The sequence below is a fragment of the Lagenorhynchus albirostris genome, chromosome 6 (assembly GCF_949774975.1).
Source record: "Lagenorhynchus albirostris chromosome 6, mLagAlb1.1, whole genome shotgun sequence".
Classification (NCBI taxonomy): domain Eukaryota; kingdom Metazoa; phylum Chordata; class Mammalia; order Artiodactyla; family Delphinidae; genus Lagenorhynchus; species Lagenorhynchus albirostris.
In genome coordinates this window covers 66,197,437-66,212,155 of record NC_083100.1, presented here as the reverse complement: position 1 = coordinate 66,212,155, position 14,719 = coordinate 66,197,437, and the positions used below count along the sequence as shown (strand labels likewise).

The window sequence follows — 14,719 nt, the reverse complement described above, 5'->3', positions numbered from 1 at the left end:
AGTTATTCAAATCACTCTGTTTTTGATAAGAAGAAAAGCAACACAGTAATCAGGTGATAAAGTACTATTTAAAAGCAAAGCTCAGCGCTTCCCTGGTGGCGCAGTAGTTGAGAGTCCACCTGCCGATGCAGGGGACACAGGTTCGTGCCCCGGTCCGGGAAGATCACACATGCTGCAGAGCGGCTAGGCCCGTGAGCCATGGCCGCTGAGCCTGCGCATCCGGAGCCTGTGCTCCGCAACGGGAGAGGCCACAATAGTGAGAGGCCCACATACCGCTAAAGCAAAGCTCAAAATATCTGTGTATAATTTGGTTAACTACTTGATCAGATATGAAATGCAGGTCCGTATGGCAAACCAGACTTTTTCCCGTTATGTGCTTGGCTTGCAGATCTACTCTGTTAGTGATTTGCCTTTAATCTCTAAACTGTTTATTTCACTGGTGTTTATGATATGATTTGGCTCACTGAAGCTTAAACCTTTGAGGGGTAAAAAATGCTATTATTTTTATATTTAGTTATAGCTGTCCACTTTCACACAGTGCATTTAGGAACAGGAAACATCCCCTTAAACACTATCCATTTATCGAACATATAAAAGGAGACTTTAATTCCTTATAGTAGTTACTAAGGGCTACCACTTGTCAAATACATTTCTGCAGTTAAATAATAAAAAGCCAGAGTGTTTGATTGAAAAGAGCACTAGTCTAAGCTAAGAAAGTGGCTACTTGAAATATTTATGCCTTACTTTTCCCACCAGTAAAACTTCTTCCTTGCATGGCTACTTAAGGATGAAAAGTATATTTAAAACACCTCAGGAGAAAATTCAAGTCCATCAAAAGATTGAATAAATTCAAGTTACCCAGCAAAACCCTCCCAAAGGCCATATGAAATTGGACTCATAAAGGGAGAATGGTTGAAATGTTTTTTTCTTCCTCTCCAAGAATGATTTCTTACGTTTCCAATTCAGCGACGATTCTTCTGTTTATTCTGTGCTCTTGATATTCAACAAAAAGTCATTTCAATCTTGGCAATATATTCACCGAAACCGAAAATGAACTGTTCATTTGGGTTTCATTCTCTCTGCAAATAAAATAAAATTACATTTATTCTCTCTTCTATAAATTTAACACCAATATTTACAAAATTCTTGCAATACAGGCCACATTATATTCTCTTTTGTCCTATGAAATTCACCACAATTAAACTGAAATCTTACTATTTTCCATAGCACAGTATGTCCCTTGCCTCAAGAGGAAAGAATAGACAGTTGTGATAGACAAAAACTGAGTAAGAAATTTCTACTTTGTAAACCCTTTTTCCTTCTGGTCCATCTGCTGTAGATTTGATGCAGGAGGGTGTTCTCATCATCAATCAGTGTCTCGATAAGTATTTCTTATGTTAATGGCCATTAAAGTCTAGTGAACTTAATGCTGAAAAAATATAAATACAAAGCTCTTCTATATGTAATATTAGTGTGTGGACATTTTAGTCTATCTAGCATACTTTTATTTAACACATGTCATGAATTGGTAGAAAGCTTCTGTTTACAGAAATAGCATTCTTAAAATAGCTTACATATTGGCAGACATGTTGATCCAAAATGTGAAATGTTTGTGAAGGCCCATTAGCAAAGCCTGAATACCTCTTACGTGCAAGTGTCTGTACTCTAAAAGAAACCTACCTCTGACTTCAAAGAGACTATGTTAGACAAATAAGTACATGCAAAATCACAGGCACTGCTCTTGGACATGGGAACAGTTGAAGCACATCTCTTCTGTATTTGGAAGAAAAGGAGGAAAGGGAGAAAAGTTGTTGGCAAAGAGGGTAGTAATGATGATTGGTACTTGAGGAAAAGGTCCAAGACGTTTTATCAGTTGGAGGAATTTTTAACAAGGCTGAAAATGTGTTACCAGCTGTGGAACAGCTACAAGAGGAGAAAAATTGCAAGGTATCCTGTCTGATCCAATTCTCATAACCCTGTTATGATGGGTGGGAGGAGGAAGTGTGTACAATATCTCCAGTTTTCATTTGTTTTTTATTGAGACGAGCTCAGAAAACACAAACTGGAAGCTGGTGTTAAACAATAATTCTGTCCTCTGAATAACAACCTGCATGTTGCCAGCATTATCAAACGTTATAAAGACAGCTATCTAAAAGCTGTGTACACCTTATGTCTATATTCTAAAAACATTTTTGCAAGAACTTGTGCAACAGCATTGAGCATCTCTGGTGTGAAAGCCTTGTGGTAGGCACTAAAGGTATAAATATGAATAATGTGGAGGCTTTATCTTTGAGATCCCAATTTATTGGTATCTTTCTAGAAATGTAGACACATTAATACAGTATGATGTTATAAAGTGGATAGTAGAGTACTAAACAAAGACACATGAAAGAGAGAGAAAGGAATGGCCTTTTCTCTCCATGTGCAAAGGATATGGAGATAGGTTTTAAAGGGAGGGCAATTTTGAGCTAAGTCTTAAAGGGGAGGCAAGAGTTGATTGATGGAGGAAATAAGAGTATAAGAAATCAGAGGACCATCTCACAGTTAATACTGGCCTGTGGACTGAGAATGGGCTTCTATTCCAGACTCTTCTATTTATAGCTAAAGATGTAGGGGTCATTACAGATTAAAAGTTGCCCCTCAAATTGTTGCCTGGGAAACACTCTCCAACTATGTTATGATTGGTTCTTTTCCAGTATACAATTAATAACTATAACAAAACTGACAATAGTATATTTAGGTTCAGAAGTTTCAGCATCATTTCTCTCTGGGATAGCAAGAAAACAAGAGTTCCACGCCTGGACATTTGCTTTGCAGGCACTCTCCAAGCATAAGGAAAATTTAGTATGAATGCATCAATATTTTCCCAATTAGATGTTTTTACCTCAGGCTTTCCAATTTTTCTGCTATTAAATTTCAACTGGAACTACATAATGCCCAGCTGTAGATTTTTTTTTTTAATTCTCAAGGTCTTCTTCCAGTTTAAACATGTATCTCTTAGCTCTAGTGCCCTTACCATTTTTTGTGAAAATACAATCTCTCTCCTCCAGGCAAGTAAAGTAATTTATCATAATGTAGGGCTCAGCAGCTGGGTCAGAAGTAGGGTTACTCTACTCACTGAGACCTTCTTGTGCCACCTCCAGTCACCCCTTCTCGTCCACTGCCACTGAGAGAAGACATGGGAGTAGATATGTGAATCTCTTTGCAGAACCTCAAAAGTGAATTTAGAAAAGCAGTGCAGTATGTAGTTCCTTAAAGAAAATGTTGAAAAGGAATCTGTTCATCAATCAAAAGAAGTCACATCTTTAACAAAGCTGGTAGACAGGATGGCATCGTGTCCAATCCAGCCTAAGGGTGGAGTGTGGAGGCAGAGTTCAATTTCCTTCATATCTAAAGGCTTAAACTTACAGCAGTTGAAATTGTTTGAACAATATCCTTATTTGAAGAACCTAGGGGCAAGACGGGAATAAAGATGCAGACCTACTAGAGAATGGACTTGAGGATATGGGGAGGGGGAAGGGTAAGCTGGGACAAAGTGAGAGAGTGGCATGGACATATATACACTATCAAACGTAAAATAGCTAGCTAGTGGCAAGCAGCCGCATAGCACAGGGAGATCAGCTGGGTGCTTTGTGACCACCTAGAGGGGTGGGATAGGGAAGGTGGGAGGGAGGGAGATGCAAGAGGGAAGAGATATGGGGACATATGTATATGTACAACTGATTCACTTTGTTATAAAGCAGAAACTAACACACCATTGTAAAGCTATTATACTCCAATAAAGATGTTAAAATATATATATATATCCTTATTTTTAAATGCCTTTCTTACCATTAAATTAAGTTAGCATAATTAATTTTAATATAAAAGTTCTAATGTTATTAATTTTACATTGTATCAGTAACAGGAAACAGAACACTTGTAAAATATAGAAAAAGCCAAAGTCAAAAATCAAAATCACCTATTACCTAACGTCCAAAAGATAACTATTTTTTATGATTTTGATTATACTTTTCTAATTATTTTATGCTTATAGATACCTAAAATATTGAGCCCGTAGTGTGTATATTGCTTTAAACTCACACATAGTCCCTTAATTCCTTTAATTCCTCTCCAGTCTTCTTCTATACATATTAGTTGTAATCATTCTTTATATTTCTGGGAAATTTCTTCACTAAGTATTTTTTAAGTATATGTATTGTTTTTACATAGTCAAAATACTGATTTCAATGGCTATCTGATATTCTACTACATTGATAAATATATATTAAGTATATTTAGGTAATTTAAAGTTGGTTTTTTTGTTTGTTTGTTTGTTTGTGGTACACGGGCCTCTCACTGCTGTGGCCTCTCCCGTTGCGGAGCACAGGCTCCGGACGCGCAGGCTCAGCGGCCATGGCTCATGGGCCCAGCCACTCCGTGGCATGTGGGATCTTCCCGGACCGGGCACGAACCCGTGTCCCCTGCATCGGCAGGCAGACTCTCAACCACTGTGGCACCAGGGAAGCCCCTAAAGTTTTAATTATTGTGTGATTTCTTGAAATAGCTTTGTATTTAAAAACCTCATTCTTCTTGTAGCCCATTAAACCATAAATTTATTGCTGCCACGTGGTTCCACAGTGGCCATAGAATATAGTAAATTAAAATAAAGGGAAAATGGAATAATGTAGCCATAGGTGTCCTAGGTCAAAGAAATACTGTATAAATAAAATGTAATAAGCATATGTAGACAACCTTAAAGTCACCTCACTGTGAATGGCTGGGAAACAGTAGCAATATAATGCCCAATTTTGTCTCAGCCGTCATAATTGCACGTTCCATAGATAACTATCAGTAATTAAAGAGGCAAAGATCCAAATCTTGCTTTGGCTTCGAAAGAGTAGCAATAGCTGTGGTATCCCCAGTTGTCGGCTAAAGTTATCAGGAGTTATAGTATTCAGATAAAATGTATTTACCGTTCTCTCTATTCTTAATCCCACATAAGAAATTCTTAGAATATCTAGAGTTTAAATGAGACTGTGATCAAAACTTGTTTTTACTGTTTATTTACAAGGCTAATGGCTTTTCTTCAATGGCATGTTGATGTTCTAAACTAAGACACATGTGACTAAGACAAGGTTCTTTAGCCTAACGACCGAATTAAATAACACCACCTTCCAATACGAAGGAACACATATGCACTATGATCACATGTGTACATAACGATCATACACTAGTATTATAAGGGTGTATAATTTCCTTCCCTCCAGAGATAAAAATCAGAGCCAAACATGCTTGGATCATGGTTTCATGTAATAGTGCTCTTTGATAAAACAGACATGAATAGTGAATACTAAACAGGAAGCCGACTATATGAACAAGGAAGAAAATGCATGCTTCATTTCAAAGAAACCAGTCACTAGCATTAATAGCAAGCCACGGGATTAAGCTCATTAAAAAATTTGCCTAAAGGAGAAATCTCATTTGTTTCTTGTATTTCTTCATGTCGTATGTTTAATATAAAGCACAGAGGTGGATTTTGTGATCTGGATCATGATTTTAATCTGCATAGAACACTTTAATAATAGTTTCCTTATCTGAGTACCACAATTAAGTTCAATTGATGGTATTCCAGATTTGAAGTTTGATTGTGAAGTTGTTTTTCTTTCTTTACCTTTAATTAGGCCACTGAGAGAAATTCTGTTCTCTTAAAAGTTAGCTGTGATGGAGGGAATTGTTTATCTAGGTAATCGATTTTGTCTGTGAGCTCCTCTGCCAGGCATTGGGCACTCAGAGGTCAAGAAGGAATCTTTGTGTTCTTAGAACCATGTACTTTTGCCAGGTGCATGGTAGGCATTCAATATTTACCACTGAGTGGCTCCATATCTGATATTCCTCTTGTATTTCTTTCTTTCTTTCTTTTTTTATTTTTATTCTTTTATTTTTTAATTTTTTTAATTTTTTTATTTTTTTTGCGGTACGCGGGCCTCTCACTGTTGTGGCCTCTCCCGTTGCGGAGCACAGGCTCCAGACGCGCAGGCTCAGCGGCCATGGCTCATGGGCCCAGCCGCTCCGCGGCACGTGGGATCTTCCCGGACCGGGGCACGAACCCGTGTCCCCTGCATCAGCAGGCGGACTCTCAACCACTGCACCACCAGGGAAGCCCTCTTCCTTTCTTTTTTAATGTATTATTATCTTTAATTAAGTACAAAGACTTTCCCAATCATGTCACCTAGAGATCATTTTATCCAGTGCTCTGTTTGGCCGCCAGTCTCTTGTCTCTCTTCTCAGCAATGGTCAGTCAGATACCCCTTCCCTGGGGAAGAGAGATCCATGGTTTGTTGTTTTTGCCAATAACAAAAATGTTGGAGAGCCAGATGGCAAAGCTGTTGCCATTGGCATCTTTCACATGAACTATATCAAAAGAAACAGAATGTCTTTTCTGGTTGGTGATCACACCAATTCTTCCCAGGTTAGCATCTCCAGTCACCATGCTCAGGTTACCAGTGTCAAATTTGACAAAATCAGTAATCTTGCCAGTCTCCAAATCAATTTGAATCGTGTCATTTACCTTGACGAGGGGATCAGGGTAGCTGATGGTGCGAGCACCATGGGTCACCAGATGAGGGATTCCTTTTGTGCCCACAAAGATCTTTCTCATGTTGCACAACTTATACTTGGCCTCCTCAGGTGTAATATGATGAATAGCAAAGCGATCCTTGTTGTCATGGATCAGACGAAAATTCTCTCCCGTCTTGTCAATACTGATGACATCCATAAAACCATCAGGGTAGGTTATATCAGTGTGAACCTTGCCATCAATCTTAATGAAACCCTGCATGCAGATCTTCTTTACTTCGTCTTCTGTTAAGGCATACTTATGTCTCTTCCTTAGGAAAATGATTAGGGGGAAACATTCCTTCAGCTTGTGGGGACTTGTAGATGGACAAGGAGCAAACACACTAGTCAGTTTATCCAATGCTTTGGAGTTTCTACACAATTCAGGTGCTCCTTGAGACCATGAGCCATAGCTGCACTAGGCACGAAAAGAGTTCCTCTTATATGTCTATCCATGGTTACTGGTATCTTCATCCATACTGTCTCCTAAATTAAAAATCCTAGATTCAGGGTTCCCCCTCACTCCCACTTAAGTATCTGTTGATTTATTTCCTTAATATCTTTCCTCTCCATCCCCAGGGCTGCCACTGTTTTCATTCAGAGCTTTATAACTTTTTTCTAGGATATTTCAACTGTCTCATTTGGTCTCCTTTCTTCTAGACCCTCTCTCTAATTCATTATCCTGAGTTACCTAATAAAACACAGTTGTAGTCAAGCCACTTAAACATCCCCTATAAGTACAAATTGATTCTTAGTTGAACTCCAAACAACCCAGCATTACAAATGCACAATCCCATATCAAGATCAAATAACGTTACCATTTTCACAGTGAAATTTTTAGTTTCTTTCACATATACATTAGTCATGCCTCAGAATCTGTATGTATTATAGATCTTCTTCCCAGAATACTCTTTTCCTTTTCCACAAAAGAACTCCTACTCATCCCTTAAGATTTATTTTCCATGTCACCTCCTCTATGAAGCCCACTGTGACTATCTTAAGTAACATGATACCAATAGAGCCACACTGCATTAAAGCCATACTACCTGGATTTGGATACTGACTCTGTCACCTTGGCAAGTCACTTAACCAGTCTATGCCTTAGTTGTCTCATCAATGAAATGGAGATAGTAAAAGTAATTACCTCATAGGCTTGTTGCAATGGTTATGTGAATCAATTAATACACGTAAAGTAAAACACTTCAGTCTTGGTTAAGTGTTTGATAACTGTTAGCTATTTTTATATAGTTTATTCACTCCCGTCTTTATGTTCTTATATAATTTTCAGTTAGAGAATGTATCCCATTATGCTGTATCTATCTCTTTATATAGGTCCCTACCTCTAGGTGGAAAGCCAGTTAGCTTGAAGACTGTGACTTATTCATCTCTTTAACCTGTCAGAGTACCAAACCAGATCCTGAGCATATAGTATTCAGTGAATGTAAAATGAATAAATGTGTGAGTGAATGAATGAACAAACTCAGGTAAATAATATGCCAAAACTGTTTCTGTATGTGTCTGTTACACAAATCAAAGTAGATTCAATCTATTAGCCAAGTATCTATAGACTTGTATTGGTGAAATAAAATATAGGAAACTCTTTCTTGTGCCTTGAACCCCAAAGCAGTGTCATAGCCCTTCTAGTTATGATGTAACCTTCCCATTGACATGGAAAAGCCACTGGTTCTATTAAATTATTATTTTTTTCTTTTTTACCTGCTCAGTTCACGTTTGCTTTTGCACATGCTGTTTGACTCCATATTTTTGGTCTCTGGTTAGACATCTAATTCATTAATAAGAAGAAATCATTATAATCAACTCTGATGGTCACTAAGAAATAAATGTATCCTTTGTGTTCTCAGAGAGGAGGTTTGCCTCATTTACCCTTTTCTCTTTATAAATGCTGTTTTCTGATGCCTTTGTGGTGATAAAGAGAATGAAGGGTGGGGGGGAAACCTAGATACTTTCTTCTCCGGGTCACTTTGCATAAAGACTTCTTTACAGCCACGTTCAGATGATTTATGTACATATTGTATATGCAGCAGCAGCAGTTATAGAGCTATTCCTACCATTTAACCTGCATCATTCTGAGTGGCTGTTCACTGGCTGCTTAACTTAACATCTGGTACTTTGGTAGTCTAATATTCAGACAGAATGAAGAATCAGAAAAATAAAACTCCAATAGGCTTGTTTACTTCGATAGGTAATGGTGTGTGGTTTTGCGGGGTGGGGTGTGTTTTGTCTTAGTTTGCATTATCCAAAATTATCTATCTTTTTAATCTTTGCAGAATTAAGGCATGTTTGTCTTTTCCCAACTTAGGAATCAGACAGCAGAAAGAAATATAAATGGTCTCCTCTATGTACTGTATTTAAGGAAGGTCTTGTTGTTTTATAGTCTTTTGCAGCTTCCCAAACACAACATTAACAATACTTGATATTAACAAATTTTCACAATATTTGGAAGTAGACAAACTGAGGCCAATACAAATCAAAATACCCGTACAATTACTAAATCTGTCTAACTAAACTAGTTAAATGCTCTCTAGTTGTCATATATAATTGGTAACTGAATCATAAAACCATTGACTTTTAAGGCTATCAATGAGATCAGAGCTTGGCTTATCCAACCAATATAAAATTCCTTCTTTCTTTTTGACGAATTCCTTTCTCCTCATTCCTCAATTGTCACCTTTAGTTCAGACTTTCATCATATCTTAACTCCTCTTCCTCAGCCTCTGTGCTGCCTTGGTGCTCTACGAGTCTAGACACGCCTCAACTGCCAAAGTTGCTTCCTTTATTTATCACTTTGACTATACCGCTTTTCCTATGCCTTGGTCACTTCCCAACATCTCATATGTTGCAAAAATCTCACTTCAAGCTTCATTGCACTCCAAGAAGGGGCACCAGACTTCCTTTTCTCCTTCAACCTCCCAACACATGCCTAAATCTCCTGTCACCCAAAACACTTCCTCAAAGTCCTCTCATTGTAGTTAGTAAAGCTCATGCCCATGTTTCTGGGCTTTTCCCAAAGTACCATTACTGGGAATTCCCTTTTCTCCTGGCTAGTGAGGCAATCTCTTCCCTATTAGTTCAGAAACCCCATTCCTGCAATACAATCTTCTTAGATAAATCAGTCCTTATGTGCTTTGGACACACCCTGAATTTTTTTTTTGCTTCTTTCTCTGCCCTCCTAAGTTGTATTTTCTTTTAATGCATCCATTAAATTCATCCATTTCACTGAATATATGTATCAGACAGTCCTTTCATGTACTTTTAGGTTTATTATGTTGTCTCTGTCATACACATGTAAATAGGTTCCAGTTATCAATTGCTGAGTGACTACTACAACACTTAGTGTCTAAAACAGCAACCATTTTATTGCATCTTATGAATTCTGTAGGACAAGAATTTGAGAAAAACTCAGCTCAGCGCTTCTCCACATAGTGACAACTAGGGTCACTTCATGATATCCATTTGGTGGATGGGTAGGTTTGGAGGGTCCAAGGTGGCTTTACATACATGTTAGGCATCAGGAATGGCCGGAACCCTGGGCTCGGTTTGGACTGTTTGAGCAAAGTGCTTATATGTGGCTTCTCCAAGGCAGTCTTAGGGTAATTAATCCTCTTACATGGCAACTCAAGGCTCCTGGAAGACTCAAGAGGCTCCAAGAGGCCCAAGTAGAAGCTTTAAAGTTTCTTAGGACCTAACCTTGGAATTTCTAAAACATCACCTCTGCAGCCTCTATTGGATTAAGCAAATCATTAAGACTAGCTTAGAGTAAAGGCAAGTGAAATTGGATTCAACCTCTTGATGAGAAGGATAGCATAGGAATATGTAGCCATTATATGTAATATAGAGATGTAGAGATAGAGATTAGATAAATGATAGATAAAGTCTTTTGATAAATGGCTTTAATTATAGTAATGATTTTCTGACTTTAGGAAACAATATTGAAAAGAAATTGTATTGATTGTACCTATAATGCATGTTGTCAACAAAATATTCAAACTTTAGAAAACATTATCTCTACTTTACCACCCTCCCGTAACTTGCTCAGCACTTTTTTTTTTTAACCTAGATAGACTACAATCTTCTTGGGTACAATGTATATTTCATTTTTTATATCCCTAGCAACTGTCTCAGAGCTTGGTACACAGTAAGCTCTCAATAAATGTTTGCTGAATTGAATTGAATTAGTCCTGGATTTTGAGGCTGACATGGCCAACTTAATGACCTCTCTGAACATACCGTAAAGAAGGATAAAGGTAGCAAGAAAATCCAGCCTTATCAAGGGTAAATCCAACAGGAGGTACTGATATATATATATTAATATATATTATATATTAATATATATTAATATATATAAATATATATTTATATTAATATATATTAATATATATAAATATATATATATGCCAACTAATACAGTTCTAGAAAACACAGGTGATGGTATCAGTTAATCTTTTCCATCTTCTTTCATGCAGTAGAAATTTCAAGAGACCATCCATTTAGCATGTCTATGCCCAAATTACTGCAGGAGCTGGATAGCAAACATTCTGGATTACTTCTGACAAGCTTTAGTTATTTTGGAGAAAAGGGGGGCAGACAAAATGATTCTATTATGCCTCTTTGTCATTAGAGAAAAGCCAAGCTACTAAGAGTCAATAATAAGAATTGACATATCTTTTTGAATTCGCAGCTTTTAATATACAAAGTAAATTAAAACATCCTTTTAATCTTGAATGGAATTTCCTTCTTTAAGCTGTGATCTTGTGTTTCTCTGTTAATTTCAAATTTAAAGAACTCTTGGCTGATGAAACTGTTGTATAAGCAGAGGCACTGTTGTTCATTGTGTAATGTGAGAATCAGAAACTCTACTGCAATTCTCTTGTCATGTCGCTGACAGAGTTCCAGAATTTTGATTGGAAGGATGGGTATATTTTATAATTTGTTTTAATTCTGAGGCAATTTTATGAGATTTGTTTCAAATTACTTACTAAATTCATTTCTATTTTTTTTCTGTATGTATTAGGAAAAAACTGCCTCTTGTTTCCAAAAGTCCTATCTACTTATTATATCTGTTTGTCTTGGCTATTAGGATAATGCATTTAAAAATTCTTTTAAATAATCATTAGAATTTTACATCATTTTTTCTCATTTTACTAATATTAGTGGACAATGCTTGAATAAAACCAATTTAGGGAACTGAAGTATAAAAATATTGCTATATATTTCCATGACATGCTTTCCAAAAATTTTTCTGTTCCTGTTTTGCAGACTTGACAAATAAGGCAGAAGATGATAAAATAACTCACCAAGGTCATTTAAGATAATAGTAGACCTGGGAAGCTTATTACTGTTTCATGATCATTTTGTCTCTTTCTAGGTCTTTCCAACTATGTTGTCCACCTTTAAATACCTTTTTCAACATTAATGAATTTAGTAAGCTTTTACATTTAATACATTGTTTACAGACTATAGTCTTTCCATTGGAGACATTATTTTACTAATTTGTTTTAATTGCTAGCTATTTCTATATCCCTTGTATTTATTTATAGTTCTTTCTTACTGTAAATTATTTCTTTACATACATTCATACAAAATTCACATATATGGATTTTTATTTCTAATTTCACACCCATTGCCCCTCCCTATCCCAAGAATTTGGAAGTAACAGTTTTCTACTGATTCTTTCCTTCCATTTGGCAACCATTTTATTTCACTGTTTTTGAAGTGATGCAGTAAGAGAAAAATGGCTGCCTTTTGTTTATTTCCTTGTACATTAACATGATGACATCATCAAAGATATTAGCTAGAATGTACATATCTTTAAGAACCCAGAGGTACACTGTAAGCCAGAAACACTGTTTTCCTTTTCCTCCTTAATGCCCCAAGGTTTTGCAGCTTTAGTGTAGCTCTTGTGTGCAGGGGGAAAAAGGAACTTGAGCATTTTGGAACAAATGCATTAAAATGGTGGCATTTAAAACATATCTGAATATTTTTTCAATGTTAAGAAAAATCCATGAAAAGGCATTTATTTAAGTCATGAAACATTCTAAATCAATGCTACCACTACAAAAAATATTATAAAGCATGATGTTAAATCATTGTATTTAGAGACTGGCTAAAATATTTAGCCACATGTGCCTATTCTGGCTTTAAATTATTTTTAAAAATTTCCATTGACACAAAAAATTTTGTTATAATTATTTCCAAAAAATAACTTCTCATTAATGGAAGGTTTAAGCAGGTATATAGATTTACTATTTTTAAGATTACTGTATTACTTACAAACACTATTAAAATGTACTATATAACTGTACAGAAAATTTATTTTCTGATCTTCATTTATGATGCTTCTGACTTTTCTTTCTGTGCTCTTTGTTGCACATTGCATGTACTTGTCATAGGATTTCCATTGAGGTTAACAAGCAACAAGCTTTCAGTTACAAATTCAATTTAGATTATTAAAGAGATAAGAAGTTTATTTTTTTCATCAAATTCCAATTATTAAATAGCTTTTTCATTTGGAAATACACAATCCATTTTCAAATTTTGAGAAATAATTTTAGGTAATTATTTTTAAATGTATTTTAGAAAGATAATCTGACTATACCTATGTGTGTGTATGTATATGTATTAATTCAATATTTACATAGCAGAAAATTCCTGTAAATGTTGAGTACTCAGCTCTGAAACTACTTGTTAACACTGAAATCAGATAAGGTAAACCATATGCTTTATTGAGGTAAGTGGTCTAAAATAAGTTACTGAGATTTTAAGAATTAATATGAACCACATGTCCTTTAGATCTTTAAATTGAAATCTTCATTGTTCTTTTAAGTCAGCTGTTCTAGGAATGTGTCATCTTTTGAGAAGATAAATTAATCATCTACCTCACTTATATACATCAATAAAAGAGACTCACCCTCTCATCTACTTCATCAAAAATAATTAGAACATCCATATTTTTATTCATATATTATATCTTATTTTTATTCATATATTGTATCTATTAGTGATTGAGATTTTCATTGAGGAGATTTTTAGGGAAACAGCCACTTATCCTTTTAGAGAGCAACCTCCTCCAATAAAAATAAACACCAGCAATCTAAAGGTTAAAACATACTGTCAAATCATTCAGTTAAGCAAGGCTCTTGAATAACATTTGTACAACAGTACTTTCAGAAAGCAGAAGGTAGGAAATAGCTCTTTGCTAGTTCCCCTTCCTTAAATTATTATCCAGCCTCTTATTAAAATAAAATCTAGTGAACTTCTTTTGAATGCCTGCTCAAACGCTTTCTATAATAAAAAAAAATCTTGTGAAGGGATTTCCATAAGTTGTGCTGCATTAATGACTTAGAGCAGCTTCCTAATCTGTTATTCCTTCCTCCTAGCAGACCTCAGCTGATAAAAATATCCATACACACAGTGAAGTCAGTGGCATGCCTGGCTTTCTCAGACAAAACTCCCATGTGATCACATATAGGCAGCCTCAGTGAGGCTGATGCCGTGCAGCAAGCAGTAGGTAATGAGTCTTTGTGCAGAGTGAAGCTCTTGTCGCTGAACAATAAAGCATACGGTACCAGCAATAAAACACAGGGCTGGCAAATTTCAGAAGATTCCGCTGAACCAGGAAGAACAGTGCCTTCGGTGATGCTGACACACATTATAAAATGATAATCAATTTATTTTGGATTCTAATGAATAAAGAGTGCAAGGACTAAGACTACAGCTATTTGAACAGGTCAGTGATTTTATAAATTACTCCTACACTTCCTTGTGTTTGATTGGATTTAAATTAGGATGGTCTGATGTGTGTTTTGCCTTAAACAAAAACTTTGCAAGATATTTACAGTGTGTAACATGAAGGATGCACTTGAATTGACCCAATTCAATTAAATGGCTGATGTAGTCAGATGTGGTAGAGAAACGTTTATATGATTATAGTAAACTGAAAAGTAATTTATTCTATTTAAAAATTTATGGGTTAAAAATCATTCAATAATTTCTAATCTTCTATGATTCAGAAAGAACATAAAGCAGAATACTACTAACAAATAGCTCAAATAAAAAGCTTCACATTAATGTTTCCGGTATTAAAAAATCCTGTATTGCAATA

General features: G+C 35.9%; 1 pseudogene; it reads right to left on the bottom strand.

The window, feature by feature from the left end:
- Positions 1 to 6,223: 6,223 nt before the first annotated feature.
- On the bottom strand, positions 6,224 to 7,008 carry LOC132521795 (small ribosomal subunit protein eS4-like; annotated as a pseudogene).
- Between the last annotated feature and the right edge of the window lie 7,711 nt (positions 7,009 to 14,719).